Consider the following 16,074-nt stretch of genomic DNA (forward strand, 5'->3'; position numbering starts at 1 on the left):
AATCATCTATAAAATGATCCCACAATCGTTATTGTAACCATCGTATTGTAGAAGTAATCTAACTTCGAAACTCTCTTTTGACTAGTACAAAAGTGAGAAAAAAGCTGGTTTTTGCTAGTAGGCCGAGCAAATTTTGGGAGTAGAGGTATAACCAAAATATAAGTATACAGTTTTGCAGCCAAACGCGTCTTCATATCGATTTCAAAGGTCTGACAACTCTAATTTTGTGCTTTATACGGTTTTAAGGGAGTTATATTTCTCAAGTTTTCCAGTTAATGTGAATGGGCTAAATTTACACTATTTCAAATTATAAATATAAAAACTGATGCTTTTTCATTTTTCATTTATGTGAAATCATGAAAGTTGTATGTCTTTTTTACCTGTTCCGTCGCCATTAATTTTTTTTAAATTTTTTCTGAAAGCCGTTGAATTTACGAAAATTTTGGTGTACTAAACTCAGTTTTTGTATGAAATACACGCTTATAATTCTCAGCCAGCGAAATGTCTACTAATATTTCACTAACATTTTTTTCTTTGGTTTCTTGACCTTATGCTACACTTATCTCTAGACAAAAAACTGCCCTACATTAAAACTTTTTGCCAAGTTGCATCAGAGTAAAAATTGATTTTTACTTAATGCCTGCAACTGTGCTAATACAAAATAAATATTACACTGTTAAAAAAATCTATTCTAGTTTGTGAGAATGGCAAAAAATCACTTTTTCTTCATAATTTCGTAAGACAAAAAATAAAATAGAAGCGCCCCCGGGTGGACTCGAACCACCAACCTTTCGGTTAACAGCCGAACGCGCTAACCGATTGCGCCACGGAGGCTATGAAAAACCTACAACAAGCTTTTATTCTAATCGTTTTTTGAAAAAAAAAATAATAATAATTTTCTATTATCAAATATAAAACTCTGATTATAGATTTTAGAGCAAAAAAAAAAAACATTTTGATAAGAGTAAAGAGAGTAAAAAAAAATCAACAATTTTCAAAGTAATGATACATAATAAACCCCATAATGAGGTACTTTTGTTGAATACAAGAGGAATGAAAGACTCTCAATAAAAAACCTTCTAAGTCCCATTGAAAAATTAAGCTTCTCTCTATACTTCCATCGAGAGTAGATAGCAGGATAAAATACCTATGCAATATTATACAAAAGTCCAGACATTGTTCATTGAATAGATGGAAAAATAAAAATGACCAAGGATATACCTACTTTACTTATACTCGTACCTTTGCAAATATATTTATGTATATTTCCCAATGGAAGTACCTTTTTCACTTTTAACGAGTGAACTTAATATTACAGCCTACTTAAAACAGAGAGAGACGAGAGTACCTAAACGCCTTTTCAACGCCCAACCCAAGGTTATCCATGAATTCAAAATTCACCTTTCTCTTCTTACCCAACCCATCGCGGGACGAGCTATAAAACAAACGAAACGAACGATCCATTTGTTGTACATCCTATACAACAGTCAGGAATAAATAATGGTCGGATTGAGTTATTTAAAGGTATTAAGGCCAAAATGTTTTAATATTAAAATCAAACCACTTGGGTCTTTTGTTGGAAAGATATGCTGCTCTTAAGGTTTGTTTTTGTTTTAGCCCTTTACAAAGATAAGATTAAAATTGATAAAAAAAAAATATGCCAATGATTCTTTTGTTATCAGCAACATCATTGAAAGCTTGATTTAAGTATTATAAAGGTCGGAAGAAAAGCTTTTGTTATTTTTAAAATTTTGTTTTGAATTATTATTTAATGTTTATTTCTAGCTTAATTTTAAGTAATTGATGTCTTTGTCCAACATTAACAAAAGGCAATCGGTTAATTGGAGCCTTTTTAACTTTTTTTGTGAATCCACTTGTGTGTTATGAGGCATAAGGACGACATTGACGGTAACTCATCTAGTCGACTGCGTATCTCATTCAACGAAATTGTATTTTCATGGCTTACGTGAGACTTTTAGGTGCGTATCCTCATGAAAATATTATGAACATTGCTGTGTACAAAAATAATATTAAAATTGGTAATGTTTTTTGGCTCAGTTTTAGATGAAAAGTTATAATTTTACCAAGTTTTGTTTTTTTTTTTTTTAAGTTGGACCCCTCAATTGCAAAGGAGACTAGCTCAAAGAGTACAGAAATGCATTTCTTATAAGTTTTGGATGGGAAGTTGTTATTTAACCAAGTTTTAATTTTTTTTCCGTTGGGACCCCATAGAGTCAATTGTAAAAGAAACTAGCTTAGAGAGTACACATATGCATTTCTTATAAGTTTTGGATAAAAAGTTATTATTTTACCGATTTTTGATTTTTTTAAGTTTGGACCCTAAAGGGTCAAATGCCGGGGAGAATATCCCAGAGAGTACAGAAATGCATTTGTTATAAGTTTTTGATATGAAGTTATTATTTTACCGATTTTTGATTTTTTTTAACTTTGGATCCCATAGGGTCAAATGCCGAGGAGACTAGCCCAGAGAGTACAGAAATGCATTTGTTATGAGTTTTTGGTTGGAACTTATTATTTTACCGATTTTTGATTTTTTTTTAAGTTTGGACCCCATAGAATCAAATGCAAAGGAGAATAGCTCAGAGAGTACAGAAATGCATTTGTTATAAGTTTTTGATTATAAGTTATTATTTTACCGATTTTTTATTTTTGTTTTAGTTGGGACCCCATAGAATCAAATGCAAAGGAGAATAGCTCAGAGAGTACAGAAATGCATTTCTTATAAGTTTTGGATAAGATTTCGTTATCTTACAAAGTTTTGATTTTTTTAAGTTGGGACCCCATAGAGTCAAATGCAAAAGAAACTAGCTTAGAGAGTACAACTGTGCATTTCTTATAAGTTTTGGTTGGAAAGTTATTATTTAATATTAAATGATCATAATATATTATCAAATGATAAAAAAGTTATTATTTTACCGATTTTTGATTTTTTTAAGTTTGGACCCCATAGGGTCAAATGCCGAGGAGACTATTAAAGAAAGAGCAAAAATGCATTTGTTATAAGTTTTTGATGGGAAGTTATTATTTTACCGATTTTTAATTTTTTTAAGTTTGGACCCCATAGGGTCAAATGCCGAGGAGACAGAAATGCATTTGTTTTTGATGGGAAGTTATTATTTAACCGATTTTTGATTTTTGTTTTAGTTGGGACCCCATAGAATCAAATGCAAATTAGAATAGCTCAGAGAGTACATAAATGCATTTCTTATAAGTTTTGGATAGGATTTCGTTATCTTACCAAATTTTGATTTATTGAAGTTGGGACCCTATAGAGTTAAATGGAATCAGACTGACTCGAGAGTGCAGACATATTATTCTTTTAAGTTTTGAATGGAAAGTTAATATTTAACCAAGTTTCTATTTTTTGAAGCTGGGACCCCATAAGGTCAAATGCGAAGGAGACTAGCTCGTAGACTACCCCTTAGATTAAAATAGAAAAGAGACAAGCTCAGAGAGTACAAAAATACCTACTTTTCTTTATTATATTTTAATTTTTTTAATTTGACACCCCATTAGGTCAAATGCAAAGGAGATTAGCTCAAAGAGCACAGATGAGAAGTTATTATTTTACCATGTTTTGATTAATTTAAGTTGGGACCCCAAATTGTCAAATGTGAAGGGGATAGGCTCAGAGAGTAGAGAAATGTGTTTTTAAACGATTTGTAATTCGTAGTTACGTATATGATTTTACCATGTTATGAATTTTGCAAGTTTTAAATTTTAAAAAATTTGACCCCAAACATGGTGAATTTTTCCAAATGGAATTTTTGAGCTCAAATTGTATCAAATGTTAACTTGATTCGCTAAGAGATTTCAAATATGTTTTTTTTTTATAAATTTTGGATGTTAAGTTATTATTTCACCAAGTTTTGAATTTTGCCAATTTAGAACCAAAACATGGTGTTTTATTTCTAAATGTTTTTTTCTTTGGGTCCAAATTGTATCCAATAGTAAGTGAATTCGCTTAGAGAGTACAGAAATTAATTTCTTTTATAAATTTTGGGGTGGTGCACAATTACGCGAAACCTCAAAGATTTGAAAACATTAATCCATGGCATAATCTTAAGGTCCCAAAAACCCATAGTTGATAAAATCTCAACTCTTTGAAATTTCAGAATCAAGACCAATAAGATTTGTTTTATTCACTCGCCACATTTATAAAAAATAGTTGAGACATTTTTTTTGCACCCCATTATAACCTGATATATGAAGACCTTCTTTTTTTTTTTTTGAAAAATTATGAAAAATGTTTTATAAGACAAAAATACATTATTTCATGGTTAACTACCTGCTCTTTGGCACAAAAGGGCATAATAAATACTTTTGCCGTCAAAATAGGATCCGAAAATGGGGGCGAAATTTCATTTATAATCCAAAATATGGTTAATGGGATTTCCATGTTACAACTTCTGGGGTATTTAAAAATATTCTGGATTCTCGTTTTTTTTTTTTTTGGTTTTTCTTAGAACATGAATATAAATAAATTTTGAAAATGAATATTTCTCCCATTACTCATATATTTTTTTTACTATACAAAAACAAAATATATTAGATAAGTGCAAAATTGAATTAGGTACTTTTTTAAGGAGAAACATCATCATCAACATCATTATCAGGAACATGTAGGAATTCATTTATCAAAGTTTTGAATTTCTGAGTGAAGGAGACTTTGAATGTATATACATTTACACAAATTCCAATGGGAATCATATATTAATAACTAACTACTTACACATTCATACATTAGTATGATTATGGTTTTATAATATATTTTTATTTATAATGCTTCCTGACATTCCAACAATTTTGTATTGGTTTTGATATTTTTGTCTAAGATATTTTTCTACATCGATTGTTTGAATCCTTGAGCATGTGTCAGAAATACCTATGTATATTAAGCGTCTGTGAAGTTATAGTATAGTCAACGAAGACCTTAGAAAAGGTCATTTAACTGACTTACGTATACTACAAACTCGTTACTTTTAAAGCACCCTAATATTTAAAAGCTATTAATCCATAAAAAAGAACGGAATTTCGATAAAATTTGTGAGAGTAATTTTTCAAAAATGAAGGGAAGTCAAAAATTATTTTTTATTTTAATTTTGCCAGATTTTGTTGAAATCGATTGAGGCGTTTACGAGATAGTGGGAAAATAAGAACAGTTCTATGACAGGTAATATTAATAATTTGGTTCGAAAAATTGACAAATATTGAAAAATTTAGCAATAAAAAAAATAAAATGGATGACTTGGTGGCACGTACTTGTTCTTAAAATTCAAATTACGAAAATGTTTAAGACTTTTTTTATATGAATTTGGTACCTGTATGAAAATTAAAAAAAGAGAGAGGTTGTCTGTAAAGCCGGTTCACGGACGATGATTTTACGTGATAACGTCGTCAGAAAACAGGTTGTGTGCTTTGTTTAAAATGAGTCAATTGAAGCGTTTACTTATTTCAAACAATCATAATTTAAAAAAAATACCTTTTTTATTTTCTCATTATATTAATTTTTTTATTTTAAAAGCTTACAAAAAAATTATGCATTTTAAAAGCCAAGTATTTCTTCTTAAGAATAAAACCATTTTAAAATTTTTACAATTCGCAAAAAGTATTAAAATAATTTAGTGAAAACAATTATTTTCATCAAAAAAAGCAAAAAAAAAACATGAATTTTTATCTTCTCACGTCGAAAATTTTATACCATGTGAAAGCTTATTGTCTTAACTCAAAATATATGTATCGATCAGGTCTATGAGACATCTACAAAAAGAGCTAGAATTTTTTGAACTCGATCAAATTTCATTAAAAAAAAGCCAAAATAACATTTATTTTTATGTTCTCACGCTATTTTATCAATTTTTTTGTTTGACAACCTATAAAAAATATATATCATGTAAAAGCTTATTATTTCACCTTTCATATGACGTATCAATCTCATTTCAAAGATGCCTACAAGAGAAGTTAGATTTTTTTAAGTCAACCATGTCGAATTTCCAGACTGAGGTTACTGTATTTCCTACACTGGTGGCTGTTCGGGGGGCAACAGATCTCCACTGGTGTTTTGAGTGTTTTCGTAAGTTTCTTGATTTAACATTGTGTAGCTTATTAGTCTACCGTTATGTGTGATATACCAAATGAAAGGTTATTGTATCAGGATGCTCATAAAAGTTTAATAAAATTTCTATCTGCTCTTGGTCAAAAGTTATAACCCGTTGAATTCTAAAATTTTATTTTACCGTTATCTCAAAATTGTGTTTACGAAAATGATTGAAACTTGGCACACATTTAGTGGTGGTCATGGTCTATCCTTACTCCATATACTTTATTCCTGTATCTATTAAAGAAAAAAAGATAAAAATAAAATACGATGAAAATCGGTTAAAAACGGTCAAAAAACGTGTTTTTTTTTTAAACTTGTTTCTTCCGTTATTCAGTCAAAACTCACTGAACGATTCCAATATATTCCAAGTGCATAAGGTCAAAATCTACATTTCTTATAAGTTTGAGATTTTTTTGAACGCTCCAAAAAAAAGCTAAAAATCAAGGGGCACGGTAGTGCCCAGCCAAGTTCTCTAGCAACTTTGGCACTACACCCTTATTTACAGGAAAGAACTCAGGCCATTTTCGACCCCCCTCTAACTTCCACACCAGAGATGCTAGAAATTTCAAACTCGCTACATTTGTTGAGCTGGTCCAAACCAAACTCCTCACAAAATTTCAGCCTCTTCCGATGAGTAGTTTCTGAGATATAGGGCTTCAAAAATCGCAAAAACCGTAACTGACTGACTGACTCACTCACTCACTCACTCACTCACTCACTCACTGACAGATCATCAAAATTATGGAGAACTTCCCGTAAACGTAGAAGCTTGAAATTTTACACGGTGATAGGACTTGTGGTGTATACAAAGGGAAAAATCGAAAATTTGAGATTTTCTATTCAGGGGGCGTGGCATCCGCCCATTTCCGCTGAATTTTCATCAAATATTATAGAGCACTTCTGATTATCGTAGAACCTTGAAATTTGGTAGAATGGTAGAGCTGGTAGTAAATACAAAGGAAATAATTTTAAGTAAGAGAATTTCAGCCAGGGGGCGTGGCAACCGCCCATTTCCGCTGAATTTTCATAAAATATTATAGAGCCTTTCTGATTATCGTAGATTATTGAAATTTGGTAGAATGGTAGAGCTGGTAGTTTATACAAAGGAAAAAATTTAAAGTTTGAGAATTTCAGCCAGGGGCGTGGCAACCGCCCATCTTCACTGAATTTTCATCAAATATAGATATTTTCAATTCTACAGCCATACCTTGCAAAAAGAAGTGAAATCACAACAAAAACATTACTGTTAAAAAAAGAGCCAAGTTCACCTATGTTGAAATTATGCTGACACAAAAAGTACTGAGATGTAAAAGTGTACCAAGTTCTAAAGTTTGGGTTCAAATTCGTATCAATAAAATTTTGATTGTTTACTTGGCAATTTTTGAAATAACTTTAAAAATCGGTAATTAAAAGAAAAATTGTCAAGAGAACAATCAAAATTTTATTGATACGAATTTGAACCCAAACTTTAGAACTTGGTACACTTTTACATCTCAGTACTTTTTGTGTCAGCATAATTTCAACATAGGTGAACTTGGCTCTTTTTTTAACAGTAATGTTTTTGTTGTGATCAAAAATTACACAAAAATACTCCTAAAAAACAAGGTGTTTTTCAAAAATTCATATTTCGAAACGCAGAGTGTTGGAAAAAAATCCGTATCAGACGCCTAGTTTTTTTCCCTCATATTTCACCTGGCATCTTTAGAATTGTCAAAAAAAAAATTCATTTACCCAAAATCATCATTTTGTCATAGCCCCAACGCGTGTACAACGTTCAAACAAAACGTTGTAGCTTAGTTTCAAAATTGTTTAGAATTTTTTCTTAAATGCAGTTATTCTTAAATTAGTCTCATCTATCTATAGCAAAAAAATCAATTCTCTACAATTTCGAGTTTAGATTTTAGCCCAAATTTCATCTTTCGGTTTTACCCCTGTTTACCCTATTAAATGACGGAATTTTTAAAAATCCTTCATTTGTATTAAGCTTTAGATTATTATCTTTCAAATAAGCTATAGAAGATTTTTGTATCTCTAATAGTTTATTTTTAATTTTTAATTGAAATTTTTTGCCGCACTGCGAAAGTGCGAGAGTGTAACGTTAGAAAATGGCGTCACTTTTTTGTGGTGGCTGCCATGGTTCATCGATTTATAAGACGTTATCACGTCAAAAAAATCTTTATTACGATTTAGTGATCTTGGGTCTAAATTCGTTTTGCCCAGTCGTAAAAACGCATTTGGATTAAAGGTCACTAAATAACATTAGTATTAGATATCTATTTATTTTTTTGAGAAGCTAATAATACGCACAACATATGTACTTGAAATTGTCATCAAATATTGTTTCAGATCTCTTATCATTTCAAATGACTACTGTGACATAAATTTTCCAACCATAATTTCGTGGAAATTGTAACAAAATCCCATAAAATTCCTTTCCCCCTAATCATCACAAATGCCATTCTCGAGTGTTGATTTAAAATTTCTATGCAATTTAGAATTTTGTATGAACTTTTCACAAATGCAATTTCAAATTACAAAGTACAATAACAACAAATTTCAACACAAAACATAGTATTTCATTAGATTTTGCTAACTTAGCTATCCCCATCACATATAGCTCGGAAATGCAACTAATATGATTACATGTCAAAAAACTAAATGTTACATTGTGTGTGCCTAAGAGTTACTCTCCACTATACTCTCAATAACTACTCAGAAAATATTGCAATCAAAGTACACAAATTACAAGTTAAAAACTTTTGATAGCTTAGCTATTCACGAGTATAGATAGTCTCTCTCTAATATTCACTATGATGATGGTTTGTCGGATAGCGCAGAGAATTGTAGCTAGCATCCTCATCATCATCATTATAATGCCTAATATATTTCGATGTTAACATGGCAGCTTATTAGCCATCAGACAAAGCTTTTAACTTTTACTCAAAAACCATTCCTATTATTTTATAGTGATGTAGTTTCAATTCCTAGAACCTAGAGTTTTAAGCTGTGTGGATAAAGTACCAACCTTTATTCGCTATAGTCTGGGAATTCATTTTGAACATTATTCATTTTCAAAATGCATTTTCCTCTACAAAAATCCTCGTTTTTCAATCTTAAATCTACACGGAAAAAAAAAACCAACAAAAAAACAAGCGGATTCCGTATTAAATTAAGCGGATTTCTACATGATTTTTTTGCCAATACAAATCTTCTTAAAAGAAATCCGATTAATTTAAGCGGAAATTTAACTAAATTTAGGCGGAATCCACTTATTTTAAGCGGAAATCGTATTGTTTTAAGCGTGTGTGATTTAAGGTTTGCATCATCTTATTTTAAGGTGCCCTTTTTTCTCAGTTTAATACAAAAAAACTGTCTTTGAATCTTGGAAGCTTTGCTTGATTTTACTGCAAACAAAACTTGTTGCCAATTCCGTCAAATACTTTGAAATAGTAAACAAATTTTCCAATAGTACCTCCTAAACTATTACAAATAATAGAATTTCACAAAAACCGAGCTGCAACAACTAAATCCATCTGATGTCAGTTTAAGCGGCAAAATGTAATTACAACAGCAGCCACTCTAGTAATAGCTTTGCGCGCGGAATGAAGCCAATTTAATTAGTCGCGCTAAAGCAAAAGGCAGTTAACATTGACAGTGAATTTTTTTAACTAAGGTTTTTTTTTATCATAAAACCTGTGCCCGGTAAAAAGATTTAGTATAGAAAAGTTTTTGCTTTGTTTTTTTTTTATTTTTTATTTTATTTAATTTAATTTATTTAATAGAAATTAACTCAATTTGTTGAGTCTTTATATTTCACACCCTAGCAGAGATATGATTATGAATAATAACATAGAAAAACTGTTTACAAAAGTTCCCTTACAGCGTCAACAGGTGGTTGGATGATTAAGAACTAAGTTTGAGGGAGTGATTAAAGAGGAATTTTTCGATTCATTATGATGTAAAAGTTCTTGTAGAAACTTAGTTCATATGACCTTTAGAAGAGAATAATTTATGTAGGTATTTCACTTAAGTTGAAGAGATTAGTGAGGTAAGAGTATTTTTTTTTTTAATTATTTTAAGACATTCTATTTGAAAAATTTTAAAATACTATTAGAACTTTCGAAAATTTAAAAAGAAATGACTTAACTTTAAACCTTGAAGTTGAAAATCAGCTTGCAGAAGTCGAATTTTTAATAAACATGGTATATTATCAACAGAACAAAAGCGTATAGGGAGGGAATTCTCTGAATCATGAAACCCCATAAGCTTAAAACTTTTACAAGAAATTAGGCACCAGTATAGGATAACTTGGGATAGAGGTTCTCCAATATGATTTACCAGATATCATCCAGGATATTTCACTGATTCAATTAGCTGCTTCATATTACGAACAAGATGACGCTTCAGCCCACTAAGGATACGAAATTTAAGATTGGCTGATGAAGATTACGATTATCTTTGGATGGGAAGAAATGGACCTGGAAAATATTGGCTTTTTTATGAATAGGAGTGAAAAACGTTACTTATTTGACATCAATAGCACTTCTTGTGGAACAAGAAGAATGTATTCTCTGAACCATCATTAAAAAAAGGGATTTTTTTAGAGATTTTACCTGGTGCATGCAGGTTTTCCCAAATATCATAAAATCTATAAGTTTTCTGGCAAACCTGTAAATAACATTTTTGTTCATTATTGTTTTCTCCATAAGAATAAATTTATAAAACACTATGTTTATAACACATTTATCGAAGAAAATCGGCCCCAAAGTCAAAAATTATTATGGGTAAGAAAAAAAATAATTCCATTTAAAAATTAATATCTGAGCAATTAGAAAAGATAATAACATTTTTTAAATGCAGGTACAAAGAATAGAATTTCTTCTAAGACATTAATGAAGTTTTTATCATAAGTATCAACAAAATTATTAACATTAACATGAGTAAAAGCATAACAAAGTAAGCGTTCTCTTAAATCATCGCTAAAGGGTATCAACTTTGCAGATAGAGAGTTACTGTAGAACAATTTTTTTCTTCTTATCTCATCCCTGGACACCCTGTATATTAGGGGGGGGAAAGGTTGAAAAAGAAACACATTGAATACTATTTGTGTCAGGGCCGAAGTTATCGAAAACAGTAAAACAAAAATAAAAATCGAATCAAAAAGTAGTTTTCTTGTGATTCAATTGTCTCAAAAGCTAGAAGATATAGAAATTTTCAGCGTTTGATAGGAAATCAATTGAGGCAGTTTTCTAAATCAGTTAATTTTATATTGAAATTAACGATCCTGACAAAAATAGAAGTCAATGTGCTTTTTTAACTTTTGTCAGAAAAACTAACCTTATAGGACCAGGTTTTCGTCGTTGGTGTTTTGTGGGTGTGTCTTTACACTATTGTGTAGTATCAGTCTTCAAATTATATGTCACAATTTTGACAATCGCAGCTTTGTTTATTTATTCTTATACTGTCCGAAGACTGCAGTAAACATTGTTGTATTTTCAAATATAAATATAAACAATTTTATTAATAAAATAATTGAGAAATTTAAATTACGTTAAATAAAATGAGTTGGCAACCATAAACGTCGTTGAATTAATTTTGTTAAATTATGTAGGCGCATTGGAGAAAACGTCGAAAATAAAAAAAAATTAAAGCAAACGATTCGAAGTTGCCTTATTACTCGTATCAGACTCTCTAGTGTAATATATTTCAAAATTGTTAGAGCCGTTAATAAGTAATTTATTGAAAAATAAAACGTTTTAAATAAATTCAAAGTTGTTATTCCAATTTGTAGCAATTTTATTTATCAACAATTAATACCAAAATTTCAAAAAAAAAATCAATGTTCCGTTTTCGAAAATTTGATTTTTTACAAAAACAATTTTCAATCTTTTTTTAAAACCAAAAATTATTTTCTTCAAAATTTGATTTATGTTTTAACTAAACTTACGTTTTTATAAAAAAAAAAAAACCTCTGAAATTGATTTAGCAGCCGCACAGTGGATCGAAACTATGAAAAAGTGGTCAAGGGGCTGTAACTTCTGATCTAATGAACGGATCCTAAAACGGTTTTCGCTATATAGCTTCTTGAAAATCACAGAATTGAAACTTTTAGTTCTTTAATTTTGTTTTACTTAAAATAGCAGTTAACATACAAAAATTACCAAATGCTTTTTTTACTACACCTAAAATTAATATTTTACGTTGTTGTCTTATTTATTAAGTAAAAAAAGCGTTTACATATTTTGTTTAACAGTCTTTTAAAATACCGATTTATTTACAAAAAAAAAATTATTATGAATAAAAAATACCTTAAAAATGATTTTCTTATGTAAATATGTGTTATTTAAAAATTAATTTGTATTATTATGAAAATATTAACATAAACATACAAAATATGATAAAATATTATTATTGTCAACTTAAAAATGAAATTTAATTAAAAAAAAATGATGGATTCCATAAAAAAAAAAAAAAAAAAAAAAACAAAATATGATAGGTATACCTACTTATACACTAAAATTATTTTTCGCGTATTCATAAAGCTTTTTACAGCTAAATATAAAAGACAAGTAGCTAATAATGCAAATAAAAATGTACATAAGAGCGACCAACGAATGATCGAATGAATCAACAAATGAAATTGTATATATTTTTAAAACAAATTTCTTAACAATAAATGGATTAAATAGTAGTAATCTAACTTAAGTTTAAATTTAAAAAAAAATAACAAAAAAAAATACATTTTATTTTCTTAAATAAGAAACAATTCAGAGAACAAATTGTTTGTAAGAGAAATTTTATTTCGAAACCACCAATTTGATTTTTTTTTTTTTTTTCTTATTTTAAGCTAACCTAGTACGCTGCACACTGGACTTTTTAGGTGGACATTACTCATAAACTGCATTAAAATTGTAAATAATCTTCTTCAAGTGCTGTGGATAAGTTTACTAGCTCTAGATGACTATTTTCTGCAGATTATCAGCTAGTTTCTACATTTCGGTTTTACTAGAAACAAAATTGAAACAGGTGTTTGAAAATTATCTTATTGATTTTATTTATTTTTGAAGTTATAACCAAAAAAAAAAATTGTTGCTTTCAGTAAATTCATTTACTTAGCATCTGCTTCGATTTCAGCCGAAGTGATTTCGAATAGTTTTCGAAAAAAATTAACAAAATTGATCGAAAAATCAATTTCAATCGGATTTCAGTTTCCACTTAATTTTAATTGATTTCTGACACTATTGTGCACACAATCCAACTTCAACATTATTTATAAAATGCTATTCATGAATATGCTTAAAATCGATGTCAAAGATAAAAAAGTGAGAATCGATAATTTTTTACCGACTTCCGAAAGTTTGATACATCATTGAAAAGGTATATACCTTTATTAAATAGAAAAAAAAGCCTAAAATTGGTTAAAAATTGACGAATATATAGTTTTTTTCAATGTCAAAGTCAAGTCAAAATCGTTGTTTTTGAACACATTTTGAATGCTTGAAAAGAATAGTGTTTTGAGAAAAATTAAGTTATATACAATGAGGGAAGAAAAGAACTTAAAATCAACGAAAACCACCTTGATTCAACTATTTTTCGGAATGATTTTGCGTTTAAGACGAATATTTTAAAATCAAAGTAGAACATCGTTAGTTTAAAGTGGTTTTCTGTTATAAGACATCCTTTAATCAAAGTTGTTTCAACTTTGAAAAAAAGATTCTATTTAAATAAAAAAAAGAAAAAATTGGCAGCCACTGGGATCACTGGGCGAATGCTTTACCAACGTGCTATCTCACTGTTGGAAATAAGGGTGATAAAATGCAACTAAAGCTAAAGTCCGACAAAAATTTAAAAAAAATAACGTTATTTCAATTCTAATTTAAAAATATTTCATATTAGTTTTTTCAACATTTAAACAACGTTGACCTTACATTTTATTACATTTTATGTTGCGTTTTTTCCTTCAGTGTACCAAATTCAAATTGGGCTCATGGGCCGTTACTTGTTTGACTAAAATTTAGATCACACTTATGGGGAAACATAGCATAAAGCGAATCCGAATTTTTTTTTTATTTTTTGGGCTCAAATGGCTTATAATCCATTTCTTACCTAATTTTCTTTATAAGTGCATTAAAGGAATGCAGTAAAAGTTCTCATTATAAAAAGCTTTTAAAATAATCTATTCACTCACATTAGTTGTGGACATTAGAATAATTTTCTTGAGCGGTTTGTTCCAAAGATTTCAATTAAATCATTCCGTAACAATGAAATTTTCACAGAAAATCTCCAATATAGTACGCTTATGGTTGTGTATGGCTACAAATATTACCGGTGTGTAATCTCTATGAATTACTCGTCCGGACAACGAAAACCGGAAGATGGGCACAGGTGGGCAAAAAAAGTTGCAGAACTTCAACTGAAGAGAAACGAAAATGTTCCTAAGCCTCCAAAGTCAGCAACGAAGTCAAAATTTAATAAAGTCAATAAATTAAAACTTGAAAATAATTTTGAAGACAAAAAATTGGAATTAAAAATTCACAATGCACAAAATTCTTTTGGACCTGAAAAAACATTTGTGAAAAATTATTGAAAACTCTCCAAGTATTCAAGTACAGGTTAGAATGTCATTTGTCAAGCTCCTGTGCTGTGAAACGGAAATCATAACAAAATTTTTCGTTCTGCTGTTTTTTTCTATATATATATTATATATAGATATACTGGCTTTAGAAATGGAAATATTTTTTTTTTTTTTTTTTTGAAAAATTTAAACTTTAGTTAGATTGCTACTTTATAGTCCAGTTTTTGTTAGAAAATACATAAGTATATACAATTTCATCAGTTCGTTCATTCGGTGATCGCTCTGACATTGCTTTACTCTTAAAAAAAACCTTAAATTAATTTATTGTTTTTACTCATTCTTTCTTTATTTTTTTTGGTCAATCTGCCTTACATTATGTATTCAGTAGTTATATTCTTGCTTTAAACTACCCCATGTCAATTTTAAGCTAACCAAATAACACCAGCCATCCCCTTTACAGATTGGAAAAAATACTACCTAAAGGGTTAAATTTATTAAGATGGTGCTCTAAAAAACGGTGTCAGATTCGGTCGGATCCAAACTTTTTAAAATATTACACACAAACCATTAAGCTTTCATTCTAGACTACTAACAAGAAAGCGGGCACATGTAAGCATTTTTTTAAAAGCCTTTTCAAAGTTGAAGAGAAATTTTCAAAAAGGGTTATAGAAAAACGTGTTTTAGAATTATTTAGAAATATAATTTTAAGATTTATTTCTTACATACATATATATTTTAGATATCAGTACCTATCTTATCAACAAAATTTACTTCAAGAAGATATCTTAAAAAATGAGCCAGGTATAAGAGTATGAAATTTTCTAAGAAAAACATAATTTTTTTTTTCTTGTGATTATAGTCCCCAATTGAGACTCTGTATCTTGGAAACCAAAAAATTTTGATTAAAATAACTTGTGGATTATGAAAGAAGGGACAATTTTCTATGATTAACAAACGAAACATATTTACAAGAATGAAAAAAAAAAATGTTCACTCAATGTCCGGAATTTTGTATACTAGACGTTTCACTGTGAGCCGGGCCAAAGAATTTTTGTCCTTGCGCTTCAAATGACCTAGCAATCTCAGTAGCTGGACTTTTAGCTAAGTTTGTGTCCTTGTATGGTACAGCCCTCACAGTTCGTTGTTGTCTTTTAGTTTCCAAACACCATCAATGTAGACGGGACCAATAAATCACCAGAAGAATTTTTCAATCCAAGAAGCTATCATTCATGGCAGTTCTTTTGATTTTGTCCTCATCGACAGTCAAACCCATTTTTGATGCTTCCGCTTTGATCTTAATAACCTTTAAGAGTGGTTTTAAAAAAGAACAAAAATAAATTCTTTCCACAAAAAGATATATATATCACGTTTCTTATTT

General features: G+C 29.5%; 1 non-coding gene across 1 annotated transcript; it reads right to left on the reverse strand.

The window, feature by feature from the left end:
- Positions 1 to 760: 760 nt before the first annotated feature.
- Positions 761 to 834, reverse strand: Trnan-guu (transfer RNA asparagine (anticodon GUU)). Its single transcript has one exon. It is a non-coding gene; the product is annotated as a tRNA-Asn (tRNA).
- Between the last annotated feature and the right edge of the window lie 15,240 nt (positions 835 to 16,074).

The sequence above is a fragment of the Episyrphus balteatus genome, chromosome 1 (assembly GCF_945859705.1).
Source record: "Episyrphus balteatus chromosome 1, idEpiBalt1.1, whole genome shotgun sequence".
Lineage (NCBI taxonomy): Eukaryota > Metazoa > Arthropoda > Insecta > Diptera > Syrphidae > Episyrphus > Episyrphus balteatus.